The following is a 17338-nucleotide window of genomic DNA, read 5'->3' on the forward strand; positions in this document are numbered from 1 at the left end:
TTGACATACTCCTTTCCCAATTTAGAACCAGTCCATTGTTTCATTTCCAGTTCTAACAATTGCATCTTGACCTGCATGCATGTTTCTCTGGAGACAGGTAAGGTAGTCTGGTATTCCCATTTCTTTAAGAATTTCCCAAAGCTTTAGGATAGTCAGTTAAGCACAAGTCAGTGTTTATTTTTCTGGAATTCTCTTGCTTTCTCTATGTTCCAATGATTGTTGCCAATTTAATCTCTGGTTCCTCTGCCTATTCTAGGAAAGGCAAGTTCTTAATTCACACATTGCTGTAAGTTCTCAGTTCACATGCTTCTGAAGCCTAGCCTGAAGGATTTTAAGCATTACCTTGTTAGCATGTGAAATGAGTGCAATTGAATGGTAGTTTGGACATCCTTTGACACTGCCCACCTTTGGAATTGGAATGAAAACTGACCTTTTCCAGACCTGTGACCACTGCTGAATTTTCCAAATTTGCTGACGCACTGAGTGAGGTTCTTTAACAGCATTATCTTCTAGGATTGTAAGTACATTAGCTGAAATTCCATCACCTCCTCTAGCTTTGTTCATAGTAATGCTTCCTAAGGTCCACTTGACTTCACACTCCAGGATGCCTGGCTCTAGGTGAGTGACCACACCATTGTGATTATCCAGGTCATTAAGACCTTTTTTTTCTTTTTTTGTATAGTTTGCTGTGTATTTTGGACTTTGGTGGCACTAGTGGTAAAGAATCTACATGTTAATGCAGGAGACACAGGTTTGATACCTGGGCCAGGAAGATCCACTGGAGTAGGAAATGGCAACCCAGAATTCTTGCCTCGGAAATTCCATGGACAGAGGAGCCTAGACACAACTGAGCATAGACTAGACACAACTGAGCATAGACTTTGGAACTCTGTGTATTCTTGCCACCTCTTCTTAATCTCTTCTCTTCTGTTAAGTCCTTACCTTTTCTGTACTTTATCATGCCCTTCCCTGCATGAAATGTTCCCTTGATATCTCTAATTTTCTTGAAGAAATCTCTAGTCTTTCCCATTCTGTTGTTTTCCTCTATTTCTTTGGGTTGTTCACTTAAGAAGGCTTTCTTATATCTCCTTTAGAGAAGGAGTTAATCACTCAAAATTTATCCCAGGATATTAGGGTACATATTTTTCAGTTGAAAAGAGCAGTAAATGAGATTATCAGAGGTATAAATGTTTCTGTAAAGACCACACATAGACTTCTATAATACACAACCTGGAAGAGACTTGAAACTATCACCGAGGCCAGGCCTTTCTAAGTCTCATAGATGGGATAATAAAATCAGAGAAAGAAAATGACTTTACTTTTATGAAGTCTTTTAGCTAGTAAGTGGGCTTCCTTAGTGGCTCAGAGGTAAAGAATCTGCCTGCAATGCAGGAGATTTGCAGGAGACATGGGTTCAATTCCAGGGTTGGGAAGATGCCCTGGAAAAGGAAATGGCAACCCACTCCAGTATTCTTGCCTGGGAAATCTCATGGACATATGAGGTTGGTGGGCTATAGTCCCTAGGGTAGAAATGAATTGGACACAACTGAATGACTAAACAACAACAAATTGTCACTTTTATACCTAGGACTACTTATTCAATGGCCTGGGAGACAACCCTTTGGTATGTAGTCATCAAGGCTTCTATCTCCTGACCTCTGTGGGAATGAAAGAGCTTAACTTTAGTGAGCACCTTGCTTCAAGTTATAAAACTACCATCTGTCATGAAGACATAAAGTTTACTTTTCCTTTGAGTAAAACCAGCTGAAAAACACAGGTGACCTAAACATCTCCCCATTCTGCTCATGGTTTAAGTTGAGTAAAAAGATCTCTTTGCTCTATTAAAATAGCTTTGAATAAAGTCTTCTCCACCTGTTTAATAGTCATGGACATTTTATAATGATCATAACACCTCTTATTTCTACAAAACATCCTGCTGATTTTTATATAAATGATTAAATCTATTATTTGATCCTACCTTAATATTTTTAATAGGAAAGTGATTGTTACCACTGAACATTTCTTTATTACTATTTCATTAGTCTTCCTCCTGATTCTCATGAAAGTTCTCTAAATCCTGCTGCAGTTGCTAATTGCAAAGACTAAACAAAATCTGATTTGCACAGTTTTGCATCTAAAAAAAACACTGTCAAATTGTCAAATTCTTTAACAGACTATTGTATCTCCTGTCTCATGTTCCTTTATTAAAGGTCTGCACAATTTCAGCCTTCTCAGAGCCTTAATTTTCCTCTCGGATTTGGATGTGAAGAAAAGTGGTATGAAATTAGGGAGTGGGCCAACATCTTGCAAGATTAGTCAGACCACTCTATGCACATAATTAGAACTAATTGAATTAGTCCCACTCCTAGCAAAGAAGTAAAATCAATATTATAATTAAAACTGCATTTCTGTATAATTGGATTTTCAAATGAAACCTGGAAAAGGGGGAGGAGTGTAGAGTGTTTCTTATGTGCAAAAGTAATTAATATTTGTATTAAGTTTATAGGAATTTGTGGCAATATCCTCAATTTCATTAGCCAGAGCTGATTATAGGAGTTCTTCACTCTAATCCTTGGGGAAAAACAGAAAAGCATCCTACAACTAAAGGCTTCCTATCTGTTGTCACTGAACTGTCTTTCTTTCCTATCTCAAATATTACAGTCAGATTCAGCATTCACATTTTCAGGGACCATTCTACTCAGTGTGTTTGTTAAATCATACCTAGGACTTTCACCTCTCCCCCGCCCCACGTAGATCAAAATAAATCAATCCGATATGGAGAATAGCTTGTGGTTGCCAAAGGGGAGGCAGAGGGAGCGGGAAGGATGCAGTGTTCGGGATTGGCAGATGCCAAGTATTATGTATGTATATTATATATAGGATGGATCAACAAGTCCTGCTATGTAGTGTAGGGAAATATATTCAATATCCTGTGAAAAACCATAATGAAAAAGAACTTGAGAAAGAATATATATACACATATATATATGTATATATATATATATATATATGGTTGAAAAAAAGTTCATTTGGGTTTTTTCATACTATCCTACAGAAAAACCCAAATGAACTTTTTGGCCAACCCAATATATAACTGAGTCATTTGCTGTTCAGTGGAAATTAAAGACAACATTGTAAATCAACAATAATCCAAGAAAGTGTTTTAAAAAAAGAAATAAATCTGAAAGAACTAAGCAGATTAGGAGTCAGTCTACTAGTACTTTCCCTGGAATTCACTGCCTTTGCTGAAAATGTTTTTGCCACAACTTCAAATCTGATGGAATTCCTTTTTAGAATGTGACATTAGTAGAGACGCACAATCTTTTATTTTTTTATTTTATTTTTTACAATCTATTTTTTAAAAGTGACATGATCAAGTCACTTGCAGAGCACTACTTGAAATGGCTCTTATCTCAGAACTTAGTGATCGAGAAAAGTTAGAAAGAGTAATATTTGCAGTCACGTTTCTATATCAGGAAGACAGTGAGGTGTCCTAGGTTTGGAGAGAGAAGAATACATAGATACATTAGACACAGTCCTTAGACTCAAAAGTTCTCTTCAGTAGTGAAAATCATAAACTTTACACACAAAGAGTTAAAAACAACACAGTGTAGGTTGTGTACCAAATGAGTGGAACAGACATGTAAATACGCAGACGATACCAGTGAAAAATCTTGAAAAAGGTTAGAAGACTTGGTTCAAGTCATGTACATACAACTTGATATATACAACCTGAGCATTTAAATCACTTGATTGGTATAGGCCACAATAGGCTCATCTAAATTGAAAATGTTGAACTAGATTATGATGTTTCATCCATTTGTGAAATTCAGTGAAATTCAGAAGAGAGTGATCATAACTTGGGATGGAGTGGCCATGATGATCATATGAGGCACATGAAATATTAAGAGGATGCTGTTAGACAAGGGATGAAAACAGGGGACAAAACGTGATAAAGGCAGAGAGTTACTATGTTTCTTTTGTTTACTTTCGTATCCTCAAGGTCCACAGTACCTGATGCACGGGTGAAAGTGAAAGTGAAGTTGCTCAGTCGTGTCCAACTCTTTGCTATCCCGTGGACAGTAGCCTATCAGGCTCTGCGGTCCATGGGATTTTCCAGGCAAGAATACTGGAGTGGGCTGCCATTTCCTTCTCCAGGGTATCTTCCCAACCCAGGGATTGAATCCAGGTCTCCTGCATTGCAGACAGACGCTTAACCGTCTGAGCCACTAGGGAAGCACGGGTAGGTCGTCTATAAATACATGCTCACTGAATTAATGAATTAACTGGGGATGTTCCCATTGCTTACACACACAGTGACATCTAAAAGATCACATTTTTTTTTAATGGAAGGAGAAAGGACTTTAGTATTACTACTTTATACATTTGTAAATATTCTGAACATTTTTACAATGAGCATATGTTACATTTAAAAAACTTCTATACACATGTGAGGGAGGGAAGAAGAATGAAAATCTTAGCATTCTAGTACATGTTTTCAGACACCTCTCTCATTATTTCCTTAGCATATATATTTTAGTAGAATTCCTGGAAGCAGAATTGCTGATTTTAAAGGCTCTTGGTGTATATTGCAAAATTAATCCTCAGAATGTCTGTACCTCCCTAAACTTTGATTACCAGTAAATGAGTAGCAACTAAAAGATCACGTTCTGTATTTGCTTAAAGACTCTCAAGCAAAGAAACAAAACAACCACAGACAAATTTGTTCAGACACCTCCTTTAGTGATTTGAAATGGATGCAAGTGAGCAATTTCCATCTCTACCATAAATTTCTCTTTCTAATTTGAATGTCAAAAGATTATTTCAAAATTTCCAAGGTTGTGTGAATAATAAATAGAAAAGTTCTGAATCAACCTATAAAATTCCTTCCTCTGTGTCAGTTTATCAACCAGGGAGGATTCCCTAAACTGCCTCTGAAGTTGACCTGTTACAGGCACTTTGTGCTCACCTGTTCTGGACTTGGACTATGTATTCCATTGCAGTTTTTGAGCTCTTCAGCCTTCAGAGCAAATTTTCACTTATATTATATATGGATCATCTTCTGAAATTCCTCCTATGCCTCTATTTTTTACCCTAGGCCACCTTTAAATCTTTGGTACTCAGAGAGCCTTCTATCCTCTGATGATGCCCTGAGTGTGCTTTTAACCACTTATCTCCAGGATTAATTTTGGTTGCTGGAAGAATGGGCACACTGTTTTGATTTCCCCTGAGCTTGCTAAAGTTGTAATGCTCAAAACAGAAGTGCCCTGAGAAGACATCTTTGCTTGCATATCACTTCTTGGCAACAGATAAATTGTTTCTCTATAGTTTTCTCTTTGAATTTTATGTTGAATCAGTTTTTAACTTGAAGACCATTCTCTTTTGAGTAATACTTTTTCAGTGTGTCATAGCTGTAGATTTATTGCACCAATACATCATCAGAGTGACTGTTGGCTCTGATGATGTATAGCTTAATACATCATCAAAGCAATTTCTCATTCAAGTTATATTTTACATAGGAATGTGAGTGCTTGTATTTTTAAATATATATATATATGTATTTAGCACTGACACATATATTTTTATGTGCTTACATATAAAATAAGCACTATTATATGTATTTTATGTGCTTTATATAACATTATATATATATGTATTTATGTGCCAATATATATATATATATATTTATGTGCTTACAACAAATTAAGGGCACTTTCAGAGAGTTTGCAAAACTCTTAGATCTGTCCCAAACCTAGATAGGCTATACCATTAGCATTGACTCTCAATAATGATGAGTGCCAGACCTTTTCTGAATACTGACAGTCATCTTCATTATAAATTTTTAGTTTTCAATAGTAAATACATGCACTTAATAATTAAAAAAAAAAAAAGATGTGTATACATGATTGAAGGCAAAAGGCAAGGAGGATGGCAGAGGATGAGAGGTTAGATAGCATCACTGACTCAATGAACACGAAATTGAGCAAACTCTGGGAGAGAGTGAAGGACAAGAGGAGCCTGGCATGTGCAGTCCATGGTGTCGCAAAGAGTTGGACATAACTTAGTGAATAAACAACTGCAACATCATATACAGCACAGACCATGTCTGCCTTCTATTCATATCTGGAAATTGTCTAGTACTGTCCTCTAGAAGGAAATAACTTATAAACTCTTTCAGAAATAATACAAGAATTCACAGATGCCTACGTATATATCTTCATTTCCCTTTATTTGCAGTCAGTAGCATATCCGTCTGCATCTATTTTTGCTCCATTTAACAGTATAAGTTAGAAATTACTCCATGTGTCTACACACAGATTTCCTTATTCTTTTTGGTGATAGCATTTATCCTCTTATTTCCTCCTTATTGTTATCTCTGTGTGATATTATCACTTTTATATAGAATGTCGACTTTTCCTTATTTCATGAAAAGAGTCCAAACTAGAACAAGATTATTTTTGAATGACTCGAAAGACAATGGAGTTACTTTCAGTTTGCCTTCATTATGTAATAGATAGCTGTCTTGTTCTTTTTATGACAGTATACTCTTCTCCTGGATTTCTTCCAGGATTTTGACTCAAGGAGAACTCATTTTCATCAGTAAGGATTTAAATTTTTATTTTTATTTTTTTTTTTTACTGAAACATTAAATTCAGTGAATCTTCCAAAGTTAAGGTATCTACATTCTTTTTTTTTAGGAACAAACTGGAACTAAGGAGAAAGAATGAACTATGACTAAGTGTAATACACTTTAAACAATAAGTGGCAACTCTTAACAGAAATGTCCCAAATCTTTACATCACATTCATTGCCTTCTTTATTTTTATTTATGATCATAGCTTTAGTTTGTGTCATGGACAGTCAAATTAACTATTATAGGGAAAATGTAATTTTTAATATTCTTTCAAATGCAGAAAGGTAGTAAAAATATGAGGCATTCTGTTGTGGAAAGTCTCACTCTCTAATCCAAGTTATGAAAGTAGTTACAATTAAGGGCAATTAAAGAGCCATTTATAAAAGAATAAATCTCTCCTCAAAATCAGAGTTTTTAAATTTTGTAGTGTGGTTATTGGAGAAGGCAATGGCACCCCAGTCTAGTACTCTTGCCTGGAAAATCCCATGGACAGAGGAGCCTGGTAGGCTGCAGACCATGGGGTCGCGAAGAGTCGGACATGACTGAGTGACTTCACTTTCACTTTTCCCTTTCATGCATTGGAGAAGGACATGGCAACTCACTCCAGTGTTCTTGCCTGGAGAATCCCAGGGATGGGGGAGCCTGGTGGGCCGCCGTCATGGGGTCGCACAGAGTCGGACACGACTGAAGCGACTTAGCAGCAGCAGCAGTGTGGTTATTATGATTTTATTATAAACAATTTAACTATTATCCATCAGTCCTTCATTTAGTTTTTGCTTTGCAACTTGCATGATTTATTCTTTATCATGTATTATTAATTCATCAGTTTTCTCCTTTAATTTTTTCTGAGTCACTTCTTCAAAGACAGCTATAAATGTAAGTCCCCAAGAGAAGAAATTTTGAAACTATGAGATTATTTTTATTATTATTTGGCAAAACACCCACATTTTATTTTCTCCTTTCTTTTTCCCCTGACTTTCTTTACTTAACCAACTTACGAATGTGAGAAGGGACAGATAATTAAATTGAAGATTTTATAAAATCTCCTCTTAGGAAGAAACTATCAAATATTGTAGCAGGGCAAATATATGTCAATGTGTGTATGCATACTCTAATTTCAACTTACAACTGTCTTTTCTCCCCCCTAAATAGTCTGGAAAGGATAAATTTGTGAGTAAAGCATTGTAAAAATCTAAAGAGCTAATGGGAAAAGGTTAGTTTGAAGAGGATAAGAAAGTAAGGATTTATAAGGTGATACAGGTTTCTAGTGAACAGAGAGAGGGAAGGGTGTGGATAGAGTGAGGGAGGAAAAGGAGAGAGGGAGAGAGAGATTGGGGAATGAGATCAGAAAAAGTGGTGACTGATCATTGATGATATTTTGTAATATTTACATTTTTTTTATAAACTCATTAAAATCAACTGATTATTCTGGCTATAAAGTGGAATGAGTTAAGATTAAAGGTCATCATTAGGGCCCAGTGACACAGCATTTCTTTTGAAAATGTATATATATGTTTAATGACAGTATCATCTCACATGCTAGTAAAGTAATGCTTAAAATTCTCCAAGCCAGGCTTAAGCAATACATGAACCGTGAACTTTCAGATGTTCAAGCTGGTTTTAGAAAAGGCAGAGGAACCAGAGATCAAATTGCCAACATCCACTGGATCATGGAAAAAGCAAGAGAGTTCCAGAAAAAAACATCTATTTCTGCTTTATTGACTATGCCAAAGCCTTTGACTGTGTGGATCACAATAAACTGTGGAAAATTCTGAAAGAGATGGGCGTACCAGACCACCTGACCTGCCTCTTGAGAAACCTATATGCAGGTCAGGAAGCAACAGTTAGAACTGCACATGAAACAACAGACTGGTTCCAAATAGGAAAAGGAGTACATCAAGGCTGTATATTGTCACCCTGCATATTTAATTTCTATGCAGAGTACATCATGAGAAACACTGGACTGGAAGAAACATAAGCTGGAATCAAGATTGCTGGGAGAAATATCAATAACCTCAGATATGCAGATGACACCACCCTTATGGCAGAAAGTGAAGAAAAACTAAAAAGCCTCTTGATGAAAGTGAAAGAGGAGAGTGAAAAAGTTGGCTTAAAGCTCAACATTCAGAAAATGAAGATCATGGCATCTGGTCCCATCACTTCATGGGAAATAGACGGGGAAACAGTGGAAACAGTGTCAGACTTTATTTTTGGGGGCTCCATAATCACTGCAGATGATGACTGCAGCCATGAAATTAAAAGACGCTTACTCCTTGTAAGGAAAGTTATGACCAACCTAGATAGCATATTCAAAAGCAGAGACATTACTTTGCCAACAAAGGTCTGTCTAGTCAAGGCTCTGGTTTTTCCTGTGGTCATGTATGGATGTGAGAGTTGGACTGTGAAGAAGGCTGAGCACCGAAGAATTGATGATTTTGAACTGTGGTGTTGGAGAAGACTCTTGAGAGTCCCTTGGACTGCAAGGAGATCCAACCAGTCCATTCTGAAGGAGATCAGCCCTGGGATTTCTTTGGAAAGAATGATGCTAAAGCTGAAACTCCAGTACTTTGGCCACCTCATGTGAAGAGTTGACTCATTGGAAAAGACTCTAATGCTGGGAGGGACTGGGGGCAGGAGGAGAAGGGGACGACAGAGGTTGAGATGGCTGGATGGCATCACTGACTCGATGGACATGAGTCTGAGTGAACTCCGGGAGTTGGTGATGGACAGGGAGGCCTGGCGTGCTGCAATTCATGGGGTCATAAAGAGTCGGACATGACTGAGCAACTGAACTGAACTGAACTAGTACTTTAAGAAGCTAAGGTCTATTCTTTCCTAATATAATCAGATAATCCTCAGAAACAGAATGTGTGAGACCCAGTTATCTTATTTTTCCATCTCTGCTCATTTTATAGTCAAACAGTTCATAGCCAAGCTGGAATAGCAGTAGACCACAATGTTTGATAACTAGGATTCTAGGGTTCAAATTCAGCATTTATGATCATGGACAAACAATCTAATCCCAAGAATCTCAGTTTTCTTCTCTAATCTGTAATCAAATTGCTATTTATTTTTTTTTAAGGATTAAGTAGTTAATAAAGTTAATTAAGTTAAAATTAATTTGTTTTAAAATCTTCTTTGTACTTTGACAATTCATAATTGGCCAAGTAGGAAGATGACAACTGGATAGAAGACCTTATCTGGAGTTGAGTTCATTGAATATTAAGCAGTACTTATAGAGGGAAAAAAAAGTGCTAAATCAAATTCTGTAGATTCTGAGAAACATTATTTGCTTATTATACCTGTCTGTCATGTTTTTGTTTATATACTGGGGTTTATCAACAAAAATTGGACTCAGATATTTTGTCAAGAGGGAAGACTGGAATCAAGTTATCATATATGCTGATCTTTCTCTATAGTCTTTATTTCAATTCAGTGCAAAAGGTATAATTAGATTTATCAGATAGTATATCTTGATTTTTGTTTTGAAAACATAACCATGAAAGTGACATCACACACATGTTTTATATAATATGTGACAAAAAGAACAAGGAATGTCATTTTAAAAGTCACTCTTCAATACATTGATTAAGATATTATTCATATATAGTTGTAAGTTGAAATTTATAAAATAGTTATAATTTTAATTGACCCATAGTTTAAATTTTGGCATTATAATGTTTATTTACAAAATTTGAAAATCTGATAATATAATGTGTCTTAAATATTTTAACATACTTAAAAATAGAAGTGTGTCTGTTTGTAATAAAAAGCACATAACATACTTTCTATATTTTGACTGAACAAGAGAAAACATTTCTAAGTATTAATACAAATACAAATAAATGGTTCTTTTAGAAATAGAAGACATTTCATTTTATTTTATTCGGTTCATTCATCCTTTGCTTTTAAGTGCCTATCATAACCTGACAAGTCATACAAATTGACGTAGCTTTCATTTAATTAACTGATCATTTACCAGTTTATCTTTATCAAAGCTTATCCACTGAAAAAAGAGAGGGGGAGAAATGTCACAGATAATACTGAAACCTCTCCTTTTATTGGTCATCTATGAACACGAAACATGAAAGTATTCTGCAACATTAATGGCAAACTTTTATTGTCATTATTGTTTATTAGGCAGACATGGTTTTCAGTGCTTTGTGTGTATTATTGAATCCTCCCAACAAGTTTATGAGGAGAGTACTGTTGCCCTTATTTTTATGTTACAAAAAGAGATGCTAATACTTCATCCAAAAATATGTAACTAGCAGGTGACATATCAGATTTCATTATGAAATCAGTCTCATGAGGACTGGTAATTAACCACCAGGATCTCAAAAATACCATCTCTGCATGTATCATGTCAGATTTATTACAGGACATATTTTTGAGTGATTATGAGATATTTTAATATTTGTGATTTTATTCATATTTTCAAAAAATTAATATTTTTGAAAAGTGAGAATAAGATACTTAAAATATTCCAAAGACTTGTCTAAAATATATTTGTTTGATTTGTATTAATATTTTTACTCGCTAAAAGAAAAAAAAAAAACACAAACTTTTCAGTGACTCATCATCAGTTTCAGTTTAGTTCTAACTTAAGAAAAAAATAAAATGGATAGAGGAGAACTGTTTTCATTTCTGCAATTGCTATAAATCCTGTAAATATATCTGAAATGTCACTGCACACTATTTACCAACTTGTTGGTACCAAGTAGAGTCAGAATTATTAATGAGAGACCTTTGCCAACAAATGCTAGGGGCAGTGAACAGTACTTTTCTGTAAGTACAAATGAATGTGCATTGCTGGAATCTCAGATGAGATGACGAATGTCCTGCAAAGCTGATAGGAAGGATAAAGTAAGGAAGATGGTGGAGAATAACAGTGCTGGATTACTTTCTATTTGAAAGAATTTTGGAAAAGGAGAAAAAGTAGAAACAATGGGGATCAAAGATTGAGAGGTTGAGAAAAGAAAGACAGAAATTAAATGGAAAAGTAGGGGGATGTACAAAGAACAAGAGACAAACTCGAGGAAAGAAATAGAGAGGGTAAGGAAACGTAAAGAAAAAAGTACAAAGAATTCCGTATCCTCAGCTTCTTGCCTCATCTCATCTGAGTGGACACTCCCAGAATCATTTTTTGGTTCTCTTCTCTACAGTCTGTAAGGTTTGCCATTAGGATTTCACTGGAAAGTGTCTTTAAAACCTTTTCAGTGTATTAGGGGTTTTATTTTTCTATCAAAATGATAGACAATTGGATTTGAAAAAATTTGTTAGATAACTTTAAGCTTATAAGCAAACACTTTTCTGGGCAATGACTGTGGAAGATGCAAAAAAAAAAAAAAAGTCAATTTTCCCCAAACAAAAGCAACTTTATACCAAAGCAAAACCATAAATACCAAAAATGGAACAACAAGATACCAATATGAAAATGAAATATAAGTTTACAATTTTCAATATGAAAATAAAATATGTTTGCAATTTTCAAAATAGTGCACTTTTCATCATCAGCAAAATCCTCTCTATATTATTTTAATCTCAGAAAGAATTTCCCTTCCTCTTTATTGCTGGTAATAACCTGGCTCCCCTAAGGACATGTTGTAATTTTGTTATGTGGTGAAGTTTTTTCCCTCCCGGACTCCTTACCAGGTGGCCTAGAGCTGGGTTAGGTCTCCGAGTTCACCCCTGCTGCTTCCAGTCCGTGTCTCCTCTCTCTCTCCTGAAGCACTGCAGTGTGACTCTCAAGTCACCACATCAGATAAGACCACCTGTGAAGCCCTCTTTGTTGGATCATTCACCCCTCTACTCCAAAGTGATCTTCTCACTCTGAAGATTTTAAACTCCTGTCTCAATCGCCAAAATTACTCTTGCCTTAGTTATTGATGACTGTCTCATTCACAAATAAGATCCTTCCTGTGCCCTCGCTTCTCAGTTCCCCAACCTACAGGAAAGCTTCTTCTGCACTTACCCTGGGTATACACCTAGACTCTGTCATTATGAGTTACTGAACCTTTCTACAACCTCAAGTGTAAAATCCTCTAGGATTTTCTTGAACACTTTGACCCTGGGGTCCCAAAGTCCAGTGATTCTGATACCTTTACACTGCCTGTCTTCCTCTTCATGTCCTCTCAGCTCTTCTCACCCAACTTGAATTTATCTACCATTGCTAAAACCATTCTATCTTAGACACATTCTTCTCTGCCTCCCTCTCACTTTATTGAAAAACACTTGGCGAAACCCCGGTCCTGGAAAAATACAGCTGCCTACTGCAGAGTACATGATGAGAAACGCCAGACTGGAAGAAACACAAGCTGGAATCAAGATTGCCAGGAGAAATATCAATCACCTCAGATATGCAGATGACACCACCCTTATGGCAGAAAGTGAAGAAAAACTAAAAAGCCTCTTGATGAAAGTGAAAGTGGAGAGTGAAAAAGTTGGCTTAAAGCTCAACATTCAGAAAACGAAGATCATGGCATCCGGTCCCACTACTTCATGGGAAATAGATGGGGAAACAGTGGAAACAGTGTCAGACTTTATTTTTCTGGGCTCCAAAATCACTGCAGATGGTGACTGCAGCCATGAAATTAAAAGACACTTACTCCTTGGAAGGAAAGCTATGACCAACCTAGATAGCATATTCAAAAGCAGAGACATTACTTCGCCAACAAAGGTTCATCTAGTCAAGGCTATATTTTTTCCTGTGGTCATGTATGGACGTGAGAGTTGGACTGTGAAGAAGGCTGAGCGCCGAAGAATTGATGATTTTGAACTGTGGTGTTGGAGAAGACTCTTGAGAGTCCCTTGGACTGCAAGGAGATCCAACCAGTCCATTCTGAAGGAGATCAGCCCTGGGATTTCTTTGGAAGGAATGATGCTAAAGCTGAAACTCCAGTACTTTGGCCACCTCATGTGAAGAGTTGACTCATTGGAAAAGACTCTAATGCTGGGAGGGACTGGGGTCAGGAGGAGAAGGGGACGACAGAGGTTGAGATGGCTGGATGGCATCACTGACTCGATGGACGTGAGTCTAAGTGAACTCCGGGAGTTGGTGATGAAGAGGGAGGCCTGGCGTGCTGCAATTCATGGGGTCGCAAAGAGTCGGACATGACTGAGCAACTGATCTGATCTGATCTGCTGATCTGACTGCATACATTTGGATTCATGAAATTGACTATGACTGGAGAAAGATTTAGAACCAAATTGTTTTAATCTGAAATTAATAGCTAGTAACTTCAAATGAATGTTTAACACATCCACCATCATACAATTACTTACTTCATTCACTGTCTCAGTGTAATTTGAGACAATTCCAAACATCTCCTCTCTCAAGTTTCCACGTATATTTATGCAGCGACTGAACTACCAGTTCACTAAGAAAATTGAAAGTAGTGAGAGAAATCCTACAAGCTCCTACCTCAAATCCCCTGTCTGAATCTGTGTGCGTGTGTTCTCTCTCCCCTACTGTTCCTATAGATGAACCCACCCCATACCCCTATTTAAGGCTTATCGGCTTAGCTATACTAGATTCATTCTTTCTTGCCTACTAAAGAATATCACTCTATTCAGTCTCTTCTCTGATCCCCATCATCAAATTTACCCTTTCTAATGTCTCAGATGGCTCAGTGGTAAAGAATCCACCTGCAATGCAGGAGATGCAGGAAACAGAGGTTTGATCTCTGTGTCAGGAAGATCCCCTGGAGAAGGGAGTGGCAACCCATTCCAATATTCTTACGTGAAGAACCCCTTGGACAGAGGAGCCTGGTGAGCTACAATCCATGGGGTCACAAACAGTTGAACACAACTGAATACCTAAGCGTGCATGCTACCCCATCTGGGTTTCTAGTCCTCCTTCCCTGCTTTAGTTTCTCATTAGCAGCATTTCCTTTCTAAGTTACTGTATAGATTTATTGACTTTTAAATTCACTTTTCTATAGAAGCTCCATGAAAACAGATTTCTGTTTTATTTACCGATGTGTTCTGGGTACCTAGAAAATAGCTCACATAGTGGATGTTCAGTACATATTTTTAGCTATTGAATAAATGTGTATTTGAATAAATTAAAACTTTTAATTAAAATCTGCCTTAATTTATAATACATGCTATACTGACCTTTCATCTCTAACTTGTGTCTCTTGGTACTACCTATGAGCAGATAGGTGACCACATTGCTTTTACTTAACAATCTAATTGCTTGTACACTCTAAGACTTTGGGTAATGACATATTTTAAAGAATTACAGTTTCAGATTATGAATCACTCTCTTCAGTATAGATGCTGATGTAGCAGAACTTTCTTAGTCTATTCATATCCTAACATTATTTGAAATGGACTCAACACTCAATGGCGAAACATAATGGCACTACATATAGACACACACACATACACTCCTACCCACTCAGTGGCATTCTTTCAATTCACTTTCAACTATGTCGTTGGAGGTCCATAAGGGCTATTTACTACCACTCCTTTTATACTTGCTAGGACGCTTGAATATAGGCAGCCATGATACTTAATTGCAGCAATTTTTTTTTTATTGGGGTATTTCTCTTCTCTCCATGCTTCTTCAGACTTCTGAAATACACTCAAAGCTTATATATATATATATATATATTTTTTTTAAATGTAGATCATTATCAGTGTTATTTACGTAAGGCCTTGAAGTTGGGCTATCTTTTTTCATTTATACAAAACAACGTTTTTCAGAATTCCTACTGAGGATTTTCCCCTTTATGAAAAAATATGGAAACCAAAAATAAATATCATAGAAGAGAAAGACAAAGAAAATTAAGACATGCTTGGATAGCCTGAACACAGATTCCTGAGTCAGAGAATATGTGCTATATACACAAGAGGTCTAGACCACATCCAATTAATCACTGTTTCTGAAAAGAGTAAAACTTTCAGAAGTTTCCCTTTGTAGGGGAAGCTTGTTACTTTTGATGCCATTGAGAGTTCAATTATTAGGGAGAAAAATCTGTTTGAAAAATATTCACTGAACTTAGAGTTGTCCAAAGTTCTGTCACCTAGCCCAAGTACTTTTGAGTCCCTGATCAAGCCCCTACTGCTCCTGATCTATTTCCTGAATTCCTTCACCATTTCCTCCCATCAGCTCTTCTGGGGATAGCCCTGAGCCATTTTGCACTTGTGGAGATACTCAAGTTTCATCCAGCTCAGCGGCCCCCAACCTTTCTGGCTACAGGGAGTGGTTTCATGGAGGGCAATTTTTTCACAGTCCTAGGTGGGGAAAGATGGTCTCAGAACGATTCAAGCACATTGCATTTATTGTACTTTTTGTTTCTAATCTAATGCCACTGCTGATCTGACAGAAGGTGTGGTCTGAGGCCCAGAGGCTGGGAAGCCCCAGTCTAGTTCACAACATTTCTGGCTATTATAATGTATATTTATAGAAACGTTTAATTATTAAATGTCTTCTCTATGCTGCTGCTAAGGCACTTCAGTCGTGTCCGACTCTGTGTGACCCCATAGACAGCAGCCCACCAGGCCCCCCCACCGTCCCTGGGATTCTCCAGGCAAGAACACTGGAGTGGGTTGCCATTTCCTTCTCCAGTGCATGGAAGTGAAAAGTGAAAGTGAAGTCACTCAGTCGTGTCCAACTCTTTGCGACCCCACGGACTGCAGCCTACCAGGCTCCTCCGCCCATGGGATTTCCCAGGCAAGAGTACTGGAGTGGGGTGTCATTGTCTTCTCCGGTCTTCTCTCTACTTGACTCTTTTTGGAGAACCCACTGTTCATATAAAGTGGCTTTTGTTTGGTTTATGAGTTAATAACTAAATGTGCCTTTTCCAGCTTGGGGATCATCGTTCATTTTGGTTCAAAATCTTGTCTTGACCACACTGAACATTCAATATAATTAATTACTGATACAGATTTGCATTTCTTCAAACCAAGAGAGTGTTATAAGATAGACATAGTGACTTGGTAAGAAAAGCTGCATGTTAGCAAGTGGCAGCCCTGCAAGTAGATAGAGTGTTTTTAAACTTCTATTATGATATTTTCAGCCGAAAAAATTTGCAATCCTTGGCTCTGATGGAAATCCAATGATGAAATAGGGCCATTCTTTTCAATTATTACAGCTACATGGTCTGCATGACTTTATAGTTCTGAACTTGACTTATTCTAGACTTAAAACAAATAAAAAATAAAAACAAGATATATAGCCCTTTATTCATGTAAGAGATACATTGTAAGGATAAATTAAACTATTTCTATTCATAACATTACTGAGTTTTTGGACATACGGTGCTATATAAATGCAAAGTGCTGTCGTTTCCTTTACAGAGACCGAGGATACGATATAGAGGGACGAGGTGTAGGGACAGTTGAAATGTTTGTGTTAGCTTTATTTCTTAGGAAAAATACTTTGGAAATATCTAAGCTTAATCACACTTCGTTTTTCCTCTTCATAATTCAGAACACATTTATCTTTGTTCATCCACAAAGCAAAATAGTTATTTCTCGCCCTTGCTCAGATCTTGAGCTCAAGCTCATGAAAATGCTTCAGCTCTTTGTGCCAACAGAAGGAGCCATTTGACAAATTGCGCGTTTGAGTTATCACAATCTTATGTGATCTCCCCACAATGCCACACGCCTCTTATCTGATTCTGATAGCTCAGGGACAACTTAACACATTGCATTAATCTTTATTGTGATTTAATTTTGCGCAGTCAAGATCCA

The sequence above is a fragment of the Bos javanicus genome, chromosome 8, assembly GCF_032452875.1.
Source record: "Bos javanicus breed banteng chromosome 8, ARS-OSU_banteng_1.0, whole genome shotgun sequence".
In the NCBI taxonomy this organism is placed as follows: Eukaryota; Metazoa; Chordata; class Mammalia; order Artiodactyla; family Bovidae; genus Bos; species Bos javanicus.